The following is a 10,814-nucleotide window of genomic DNA, read 5'->3' as shown; positions in this document are numbered from 1 at the left end:
TGTATTGAAGCTGCTCAATTTTTGGATAATTGTTTATACAGCGATAAATATCCTCCCTTAGCTAACCATTATGACAGCCAACTTGATGTCAGAAATATTTTATCAGTTTGCCATAGGCACTTTTATGTAGGTACATTTTGACAAGTCTATTTTGTTTCGCTCTCTAAAAAAAAAAAGCCAAATAATAGATGGATTACACAAACTCAAACTCCCCCCTTGCCAGTTTCTATCTAAATAGTTAGAGGCAGATCAGGTAAGGGATGGGCTAATGCTCAGGAGTAACTAGAGAGTGGAGTGAGGCTTAGGGATGGGCCAAGGAAGAGATGCAGGTGAGAAATGGGTGAAAAACAGGGTTAGGGGAAGCCTATATACATCCCTTCATAATTTTTAAATGGCCTTTATTTCTGGCCAGGCCCATCTTGATGCATCCTGTTTCATTTTTTAAATTTTATTGGGGAACAGCCAAAGTCATTGGTTACACATTGCTTTCATGCTACAATGGCATAGTTGACTCTTTAGCTCACAGTGGCCCATGTGGGGATTGAACCAACAACCTTGGTGTTTGTAGCACCACGCTCTAACCAACTGAGCTAACTGGTCACCCCAGTCCTGTTTCATTTTTTGAATAACCAAATTATTATCGAGGCTGTACACATGCAGACCAAGAAGATTTAACATGTCAGCTACAACTAGCTAGATAATTCACTCCATACCCCTACCAACCCTTCCCTTTCGATCCACAATTACTAATTTATACATTCACAAATACTAATCATTTGAATATGTTACTTGAGGGAAAAGCGTCATTTGTTCTCCATCTTTGTCTTTTTCCCAGTGCTTCACACAGAACTGAGCTGAGTACAAATAGTATAGGATTATAAATTAAAACATATAGCTTCCACTCTCATTTAGTAGCTTAGAAAAATCATTGATTCTTTGAGTCTCAATGACCTCATTGGGAAATGGGGAGAATACTTTATCACAGGGTTATTTTGAGGTTCAAATGGAACGATAAATGTGAAAGAGCCCCATAGCAACGTGAAATCTATGGAAATGTTAGGTGTTGTTAAAACAAAGCTCCACAGCTCCATAAATACACAGTAAGTTAATCTACTCAAATGCTTTAAGGGTTGTGAAATTTCTAAAAATATGAGTCAAGTTTCTTTAAATGTATCCGTTAACAACTGTGTTTCCTTATTAAAGGCAAAAGTCTGGTCTGCATTTTAAACAGGAAATAAAACATATGGAAATTCTGATATAATCCATTTCTATAGGCATAAAGATACAAGAAGGAAATTCCAACATTTTATCACTTTAGATTCTGTAGTTTTGCTGGATTTTTTTCTCTATAGGAACTAGTGCACATCCCCACCTGTGATTAAAATGCATGACTTAAATTTTAAAATCTATTTCTCTTCAAGAAATGTGTTGTTAAACATATTATCTCCCTCAGTCATATGTTGAGATGCCTGAGATGTTGGTGCATTTTCTTTCATTACAATTCAGTTCTCTTCTCTTGATTCAAATTCCTCTTTGTTTCAATTTCTTAAACTATGAAATCAGGGCATGCTGCTTGGTAATGGATTTGCTATTTGTTATTTTCTGGCACAGTAGTAGCTTAACTAAATCATTCACAGTCCATCAGTCTAAAAGAAATCCCGCTCCAGCACTGCCATAGGGTGTCAGGACATTATTAATTTAGAAAATATACAGATTCTTATATATGACCGCAAGTGCTTTAAATCCAATGAGAGCTTTTTGATACTGAAAAGAAAATTTGATCTTGCAAAAAAACCAACTTGCCAGAAGCTCCATTCTCAGACCAGACTAGCAATTCACACAACTGAACAGATTTTGGCATCGATGCACATAAAAAAAAAAAAAAACTTAATGTTTCCAAATAGAGTTGAAAATGTTGCATGTTATCTGATTACATGTAATAAACATTTCTTGCATTCATTTAATGTGCCAGTTATTGTTCTATGTGCTGTGAGGGTGTAGAGATAATCTGTGCCCTCTAGGGGTTTATATATGTTAGATAACATATAAATATTTTGCATTATATGAAACATAATGAAATACATGTTAAATCCAGGTATATGTTTTCACTCGGGAAGCCGAAAGACAAATGATGACTTCTGAACAGGGAGACCAGGACGCTGAATCTGGGCCTGAGAGAAGAAGATTCTAGTAGGCAGAAATCAAATGGCCTATCTAGGCAGAAGGAATAGAAGAAATGCTGAGGCATAAAGGTGCTTGAGGCCCATAGAGAGTCAGTACTTTATGAAGGCTTGAGGTCCATATTAAAGAAAGGGTGAATTTGGATTTGAAACTGAAAAAGTGGTTTGGGGTCCAATTGGAAATACCATGCTAAGGAGTTTGGAGTTTATTGCGAAGGAAATTGGGAGTCATTGACCAATTTTGAGAAACAGAATTTGAGACGTCACCTTTGCATTACAAAGACGGTTCTGAAAACAGTCTGAAGACTGGTATGAGGAGATGAGAGATTGAAGACAGGGATGCCAATTCATCCGGAAAAGTAATATGTGTCTGAACGAAGGTAGTGGTAATTTGAATAGAAAAAAAGGGGACAGGTGCTGGCCGAGTGGCTCAGTTGGTTAAGAGCTCTCTCAAGAGTGCAAGCTCTGAGCAACAGCAGTTCGAGTCCTGGCTCAAGCTGAGCTGCCGATGAGCTGCCAATAGGTGACAGGATGGCTCAGCTAAAAAAAAAAGAAAAAGAAAAAAAGAAAGAAAGGGAGAAAGGGGACAACTGGGATTAACAAGGAAGGCATTTCAAAGACAGGATCAACAGAATTTGACTCAATGGATGGGTGGGAAAGTATGAATATATAATAATCTAGAATAATGCTGAGATTTCTATCATTAGTGACTAGGGGGTGTGATATGCTGGTGATCAGGAAGCTAAACCATCAAGTTACAGCAATGATGTTACCAGAGATATTTCTATAAACAAGAATCTACTTGTAGATTTAAATAAATAAATAAATAAATAAATATGAGGCTGGAACTGGTTACTCTTCCCTATAGAAAAGAAATAGAACAAGACATATCCCAAAATGATGTGTAAATAAAAGATGGTGACTTTTAGTGAAAGGACATTAGTCAACCTCCATGTGGAAAAATAAGGACGCGTTCAACCCCCAGTATATAAGTCATGATTTCAGCCTTGGGGAGCCCAGCTCACAGCTGGAATGGTGGCAGGCTTCTATGTGGTCATTGAGACCCAAAAGGGTAGAATATAGAATAATCCTGGAGAAATGGTGGGTCAAAAGTCAGGAGAGCTTGTAGAGACGTGGAGGCAGCACAAATGGAATGACTTTCCAGGTGTTCAGCCAGGCTAAATCAGGTTCATAGTTATAAAATTAAGACAGTGACAGCTTCATGGTAAGGTTGGTGTTGGAAGCTTTATACATCAATCACTGAGCACAGATCGTTTCATCTTAATTAAATATAGTAATATCACCCTACAACAAGAGTATGTTTCTTGTCTTTCAGATAGCCTCAGGAGTGCTGTGGGCTGGGGCTGGGAAGATTATCCAATAAGGTGATATTCCATGAAACTGATTAAGCAAAATTGACAATTTATAACACTGGTATGTCACAGGAAACAGATGTAGAAGGATGCTTCAGCCAACATACAAGGCTAGATGGTTGTTCAAACACTGACATAAATCACAGAATCACTTTCCCTAGTTCATGGAAGCCTGCACCTATCTAATCAATAAATATTTACCATGTACCTATACGAGGTGTGACAATTAAGTTCACAAACTTGTTGCAATGATGTTGCTAACCTTTTTTGATATCAGAGGGATTATTCATTATGAATTTGTACCCACTGGACAAACAGTGAACCGAGTTTACTATTTGGAAGTGCTGAAAAGGCTGCGTGAAAAAGTTAGACGACCTGAACTTTTCGCCAACAATCATGGCTCTTGCATTACGACAATGCACCAGCTCACACGGCACTGTCTGTGAGAGAGTTTTTAGCCAGTAAACAAATATCTGTATTAGAACACCCTCCCTACTCACCTGATCTGGCTCCCAATGACTTCTTTCTTTACCCAAAGATAAAGGAAATACTGAAAGGAAGACATTTGATGACATTCAGGACATCAAGGGTAATAAGACGACAGCTCTGATGGCCATTCCAGAAAAAGAGTTCCAAAATTGCTTTGAAGGGTGGACTAGGTGCTGGCATCGGTGCATAGCTTCCCAAGGGGAGTACTCTGAAGGTGACCGTAGTGATATTCAGCAATGAGGTATGTAGCACTTTTTCTAGGATGAGTTCGTGAACTGAATTATCCCACCTCATATGTGTCAGATACTATGCTTGGTACTGGTGGTGTAAAAATAAGAGTTCCTGCTCTCAAGCAGACTACTACCTACCTGATAAAGATTATGTTAATCTAGAAGCTTGGAGGTGAAAGCAGTTTAAAAATTATGTTTACTGTCCATTTCTAAAGGTCAAATGAACAGAAAAACAATATAGCAAAAGCTACAGATAGCCTTGATTGAACATCTATTACATGCCACGTATGGAGCTGGGTAGTACAGTTAATCTTCACAATTATATGAGATAGAGATTATTACTCCAAAATTTTAGATAAGGAGATAGAATGTGAATTGAAGACACTTTCTCAGTGTCACAAAATGTAATTATTACAGATAGAAATTGAACACGTATCTCATTCCAAACCTCATTTTCTGCTTTGACTCTGGGTTACCACTCAGAAAGCTTCTACATAAAACTGAGGCAGGGACATCAGGGAGGCATAGATAGCAGTCTGAGAAAATCTCCTGGAAGAGGCAGACTATGAATGCGGTGAAAGCAAGAAATTTGAATAGTCAGAAGCCTTTCCAGGTGGACATATGTGAGGGGGTAAAAAAGTAAATAAGGGAATGGGGGACAGGAAACATCAGCAAAAGCCCTGAACTCAGTATGAGCACACACACACGGTCAAGTGTGCCAAAGACCTGGGCTGCCTGGGAATCCACTGCCATGTTGAAAGACACAAGGGCTTGTAGTTTCCAGAACAGCGAATCGACTTTAGTCAGGGAACCTCTGGGAACCTTAGCTGGAATGTGTTATCATCATGTGGGTGATTTGTTTCTTCCACTTCCACCTCTGTCCAAGTTTTTAATTAGCTGAATGCTTCTAGAATCTGTGAAAGTGTAAACAGGCTGCAGCTTAATACATGTGAAAGCAACTTCCAGCTGTGAAGAGCTTACCCAACGGGCAACTAGGTTTCAGGTTGTTGCTAAGGACAGTGCAGTTCCAGTTCGGAAGCCATGCTGGAATGGTGCCACTGCAGAGGTATGCGCCAGCCACCAACTGTGGCATCTCACGTCAGGAAGCCACCTGAAACACAATGCCCACTGGTAGAAGCACCATCCTGGGACTGAGCTTCATGGGGGTCTTTGATGGCATGCCTTCATGAGTTCATTCAGGACCACGAGATTGGAAAAACCTGCTACTGAAAGCAACTAGTTCCCACCAATATGTTTGATTTAAGCTTTATGCCTCATAATAGGAAACAAAGACTATGATACTCATTTATTCATCATTCCTTTAGCAACAATTTAAAACAACTCTCCATTTTTCAAAACGGTGGTAATGACTGAGGGCAGGATACAAAGATTAATAATATAGAGTCTATGCTCATCATTATTTATAGTTTAGAAAGATAGTCTATCTCATTATAAAAGTAGAATGCCTGGCTTTTCAAACCGAGGGCCTGGGAACATAGTCTCAGGGTTCAGAGGTTATCCTACCAGATTGTGAGCATGCATATGCGTGACTATTCAGAAACCTAAATAAGACAAGCCTATTTTGGATCCTCTGGGGCTCTACCTTCTCATAACATATTATGATACGTTACCATATTATAACTTGAAATTGCAGAGCCCAGATTTGTGCTTTTGCTTTCAAGGAGGTCAGTGGCAGGTTTGTGTTTGTGTTTTTAATCAGGTTGGTGCCAATTAGTACTCCTTTGGTTGTCTAGTACAAAAGAAAGGAACAGTTGTATGATACAGATAATGAATGAGATCAGGCTCTGCAAAGGTCAAACCACAGCATTGTGTGCTGTGCAAACAAAGGTGTGAAAAGATGAGTCATGGGAGAATTGAGCCATTACAAAGCTCAAAAAACTTGACAAGGTAATTTGTAAAACGATATTTTAAGCTCTGAAATGTACTTCAATTGCACTAAAACAATACCACTCCATAAATCGAATTACATATGTATGTGTTTAAATTGTAATCTTTGGAAATAGCATTTACACGATTTTAGGTTGGAAAATATTTAAGTAACATGATAAAAATCATTTGAGTTACATCATTTTCCTTTAAAAACGGTCCATATATTACCTAAGATTGAGAGTCGTTGTTATGCCATAGGCCGTTATCCACCTCACCTGCCTCCACCCCCAATCGCTTTGATTCATGGGATGGTGATCTCCTTTTGGCCTCTTACTAGTTCTCATCTTAACTGAGACTTTTTAGGTATTTGGTACGGTTGCATTTTCTTCTTGCTAAAACTCTTTTTTCTTCTGACTGCTGAAAAATCACTCTTGTCTTGTTCTCTGCCTCTCTGGCCATTATTTGTTAGTCTCTTTCTGGAGTTACTATAACTCTGTCAATCAAACAGATATTGACACTTCTAAGAGTTTTTTCCTAGCTTCTTTTTATTTCTATCACTTCCTGCACTTGACATGGGTCAACTTGTCTGCTCCAAATGTTTCAATTACTATCTATATCATAATGACAAAATCTAAATTACAAATCTCTCTCTTAAATTACACACCTATATCTCCAAGAGTCCACTGGGAATCTCCAGCTGGATGGTTCATAGCCTTCTTAAACTCAAGATGTATAAAACTGAACTCATCAGCTACACACACACACACACACACACACACACACACACACACACACACTTGCAACCACCCCTCAATGCCACATCTTACTCTCAATTCCTCCATTTTGTGAATGGAAGCCTTTCTGCATTCGTTCTCTAGTCCTACCATGTGTCCAAGTCAGAAACCTGCAACTGTTTTGAAAGAACTAGACTTAGTAGGATGCAAGCAGTCAGCAACTTTATTCTTTCTTTCTACTTTCTACTTCAAACTCACTCTCATCACTTGTTTAGCACCCATGAAGAAAATAGTTGGAAACCTACTATTGGTTTTTCAGTCACTTTCAATTTCTAGTGAGGAAGGGATTCTTTTTTGGCTTTGTTTATTTTGTTGGCACTATTTCCCAGATGAGCTTTCTCTCATCACTTTGCTGTCTAGTGGTCTACTCTTGTGGGATCACCAAGCTCTCCAATAGTCCTTTTGGGCAGAGTCCCTAACCAAGAGGACTTAGTCTGTCCCCCCTTTCTGTGGGCTTCCCATCTAGCCCACAGGAAATGACATTCCATCATTTTCACCCACAAACTGTAGAAGGACAGGCTATCATTCACTGTGTAGCCCTGTGTCTACATTCAGCAGAAATGCAGATGAATTGAAGCCAAAGCTTTTTTACTTCAACTTTTCAGATGTGAGTCAGACAGCGGTCTCTGCATCCCTTAAAACTCCAGGGAATGCATGTCAAACTCCTCTTGAAGCACCCAGCACTTGATTTGAGGTAGGTGAGAGTTTGCTCCTCTCCTCGCCCATAGGAAACAAAGCACATCCACAACTCTGCCCAAATAAATCTGAATCCCTGGCTTCGTCGACCTCACATGAACTCTTAGCCTTTTCTTGAGAACATGGCTGGCAGGCAAAGGCTGGCAGAATCAGTTTGTGGTCACTCCTTTGCAAATGCAGTAAAAATGAACTAGTATCCAACTTTAAAATACAGCTTTTATGTTTATTTGACAGCTTTTGCTTTGTTCTCAAATTCTGATGACTATTCTGAAACTCACTGACATTAGGATAATTCAAATATAACTTATAATGCAATCTTGGTTTTCATTCCCTTTCCCTTATCCCTTAAAAGTAGTAATATTTTGGGCCGGCCGAGTGGCGCGATGGTTAAGAACTGGCTTGGGACACCAGAGGACCCCGGTTCGGATCCCACATGTGAGGGCCAGTGACACTGCCCTCCACAGCTAAGATGCTGAACAACAGCTCAACCTGGAGCTGGGCTGCTGTGAGTCGCCGGCGACGGCGTAGGCTGCAGCCCCTGTGGCAGTGGGGTGACATGGGCTACCGTGTGTGGCCAGCAGCCAGCGTCAGTGGCCAGCAGCCGCAGTGAGCTGCCGTCCAGAAGCCGGCGACTGATCTGCCTCACCCGGGAAGAGTGCAGTGATGGTGCCAACTTGGGCCAGTGAAGCAACATCCTCCACAACTAGACTGAAGAACAAAATGACAGCAACTTGTCTGTTCCCCTTCCCCTAATTCCTCAGCACTATTCCCATTCCCCCAATTCCCCAATAAAAATCTTTAAAAAAAAAAGTAGTAATTTTATATCTCCTATGCCTAACCAGTCCTCTTTCCCTTCATCCTCTCTCAGTCTCCCCTTCTCCCTGTCCTACTATTTCCATATCTTCCTAACTTGCTCATTTATCTCCAATGTTACCTTCCTTCCTCCACATTCTAATTGCAAAACATCATTCACATATCTAATGGGATAGTGTTTCTAAAATGTCAGTTTGATCATATCAAATAACTCACAGTTTCTTACATGCCACACACAAAAGTCCTTAAAATAGTCTATGGAAATTAGTGTTCAAGATGAAGGAGTCGGTAAATGCTAGCCCAAGTGCCTCCAAGGATCGCACCAAAATAATAAATAAATTATAGAACAATCAAACTCAAGAATCCTTTGAAGACTGAACAAAACCCCTACAGAAGAGGACACATTGAAACTGGTAGGAGGGGCAGAGACCCAAACAGGATGACTACAAACCCAAAGATAGTGATTGAATACCAGGAGGGACACCTCGGTTGTGGAGGTACCCCCAGAAAAGAGACAGGTTCCAGTCCCACACCGCAATCCCCAGCCAAGGGTTCCTGTGCTGGGAAGATGAGTCCCCACAATATCTGCCAGGGAAAACCAGCAAGGTCCCTGTTTGCCCATCCCAGTGAGAAGAAAGGCAGCTAGAAAACCAGATGTGCTCTTAAAGGGCACAAACACAGACTCATTCACTTGCAAACACTCACCTCGTACCCGGTGGAGGGGTAGCCACTCAAGAGGTGCCAGAGACATAAAGGGAAAGACTGAGTTGTGGTTTCAGGGCAAGGGTTGGGGAGGACCAGCCATGTCCCTGTGTGGAGCCTGCCTCATGTGTAGCCTATGGGAGGGCGCCATCTTTTCAATGTTGAATCATCCCCCAAAGAGCCAAATCTGAGACCGCATTGGTCTGATAAAATCCGCAGGAGCACATCACCTTAGTGATGCCCAGGGTCCCCGCCCCACACAGCTAGTACTGCACTGCCCAGGGCACTCTCAGCCACTGAGCGGCCGGCCCCACCCCACAAGCTGCCTTTTACAGCAGAAGTTGGCCTGCAGTGGTCTGGCAAATATTTGGGGGTAGGAAGTGAGCTACAACCTGTGCCGCAGCTTCTCTTGGGTGGCTCTCAGGCGAGAGGTGGTTGGCTGCAGTGTTCTCAGGGTGTTTTTACAAAGTGGTCATGGGCCTGGTACCGGTGCAAGAAACGAAACTGCATTAACTTTGTAAAAACCACCGCCTACACCCTGTAGCTCCCAGGAACCCCACCTCACCCATCTAGTGCTGCATCGCCAAGAACACTCTTAACGCCACGTCAAGTATCAGACCATGCACCTAAGGAGGATCTTTCAATGGCTGAGCCTGATGGACAGCTGGCAAAAGACCTAGGGGTCCCTGGGCCATCTGCTAAGCTACCCACGGCCCATTACTGGTGGCAGCCAGCTTCGGTTCACAGAGAGGCCACCCCCACATGCCTCCAGGTCCAGCACAGGCAAGAGTCACATATAGCTTTGTATCTCCTACCAGGCAGCCATGAGCCGATCAAAGGCAAGGCTAATTTGGCCTGCCCGGGAGGCCCTTCCAAGAGACATAAGAAAGAACACACACAGAGACCAGGTTCAGATCACACGAGAGCACTACCTGGTTAGCCCCACAAGTGGAACACCAAAAGTTTGGACTCAACAGGCAGAAAAGCCTATGGGGGTGAATCCCCCTCTGAGGGGTCAAGCCCCCACACAGCCGCCCATATACTGTGGAAAAAGTCACTTCTCACAGTAAGTCAGCCTGGAAGTCATTTCCACCCTCTGATGTGCCAAAATCAATCAATGCTCAACTACAACAAGAGCACACACACACACAACACACACACACACACACACACACACACACACCACACTCAAAGGACACTCCTGGAACACACGCACACATTAGAAAGATTGTGCCATTGGACCACACAGGACATATAGTACAAAAGACCACCAGGCTAAGAATGAGAGATGTAGGAAATATACCTAATACATAGAAGCAAACACAGAGAGGCAGGCAGAATGAGGAAACAAAGACAAAGACACATGTCTCAAATAAAATTACACGAGAAACCTCCCGAAATAGAACTAAATGAAATGGAGGCAACCAACCTACAAGAGACAGAGTTTCAAACAATGGTAGTAAGAAGACTTAAGAAACTTCGTGAGAATTTCAACAACAAAAAAACATTATAGTAAGCATTCAGAAGGACATAAAAGCCATAAAAAAGAACCAGTCCTTGGGCCGGCCGAGTGGCGCGATGGTTAAGAACTCGCTTGGGATGCCAGAGGGCCCCGGTTCGGATCCCACATATGAGGGCCAGTGACAC

At 41.8% G+C, this 10,814-nt stretch overlaps 1 non-coding gene across 1 annotated transcript; it reads right to left on the bottom strand.

Annotated features, from left to right (window-relative positions):
• Positions 1-526: 526 nt before the first annotated feature.
• Positions 527-600, bottom strand: TRNAC-ACA (transfer RNA cysteine (anticodon ACA)). Its single transcript has one exon. It is a non-coding gene; the product is annotated as a tRNA-Cys (tRNA).
• Between the last annotated feature and the right edge of the window lie 10,214 nt (positions 601-10,814).

The sequence above is a fragment of the Hipposideros armiger genome, unplaced genomic scaffold (genome assembly GCF_001890085.2).
Source record: "Hipposideros armiger isolate ML-2016 unplaced genomic scaffold, ASM189008v1 scaffold_103, whole genome shotgun sequence".
Lineage (NCBI taxonomy): Eukaryota > Metazoa > Chordata > Mammalia > Chiroptera > Hipposideridae > Hipposideros > Hipposideros armiger.
This window is presented reverse-complemented; position numbering and strand designations above follow the sequence as displayed.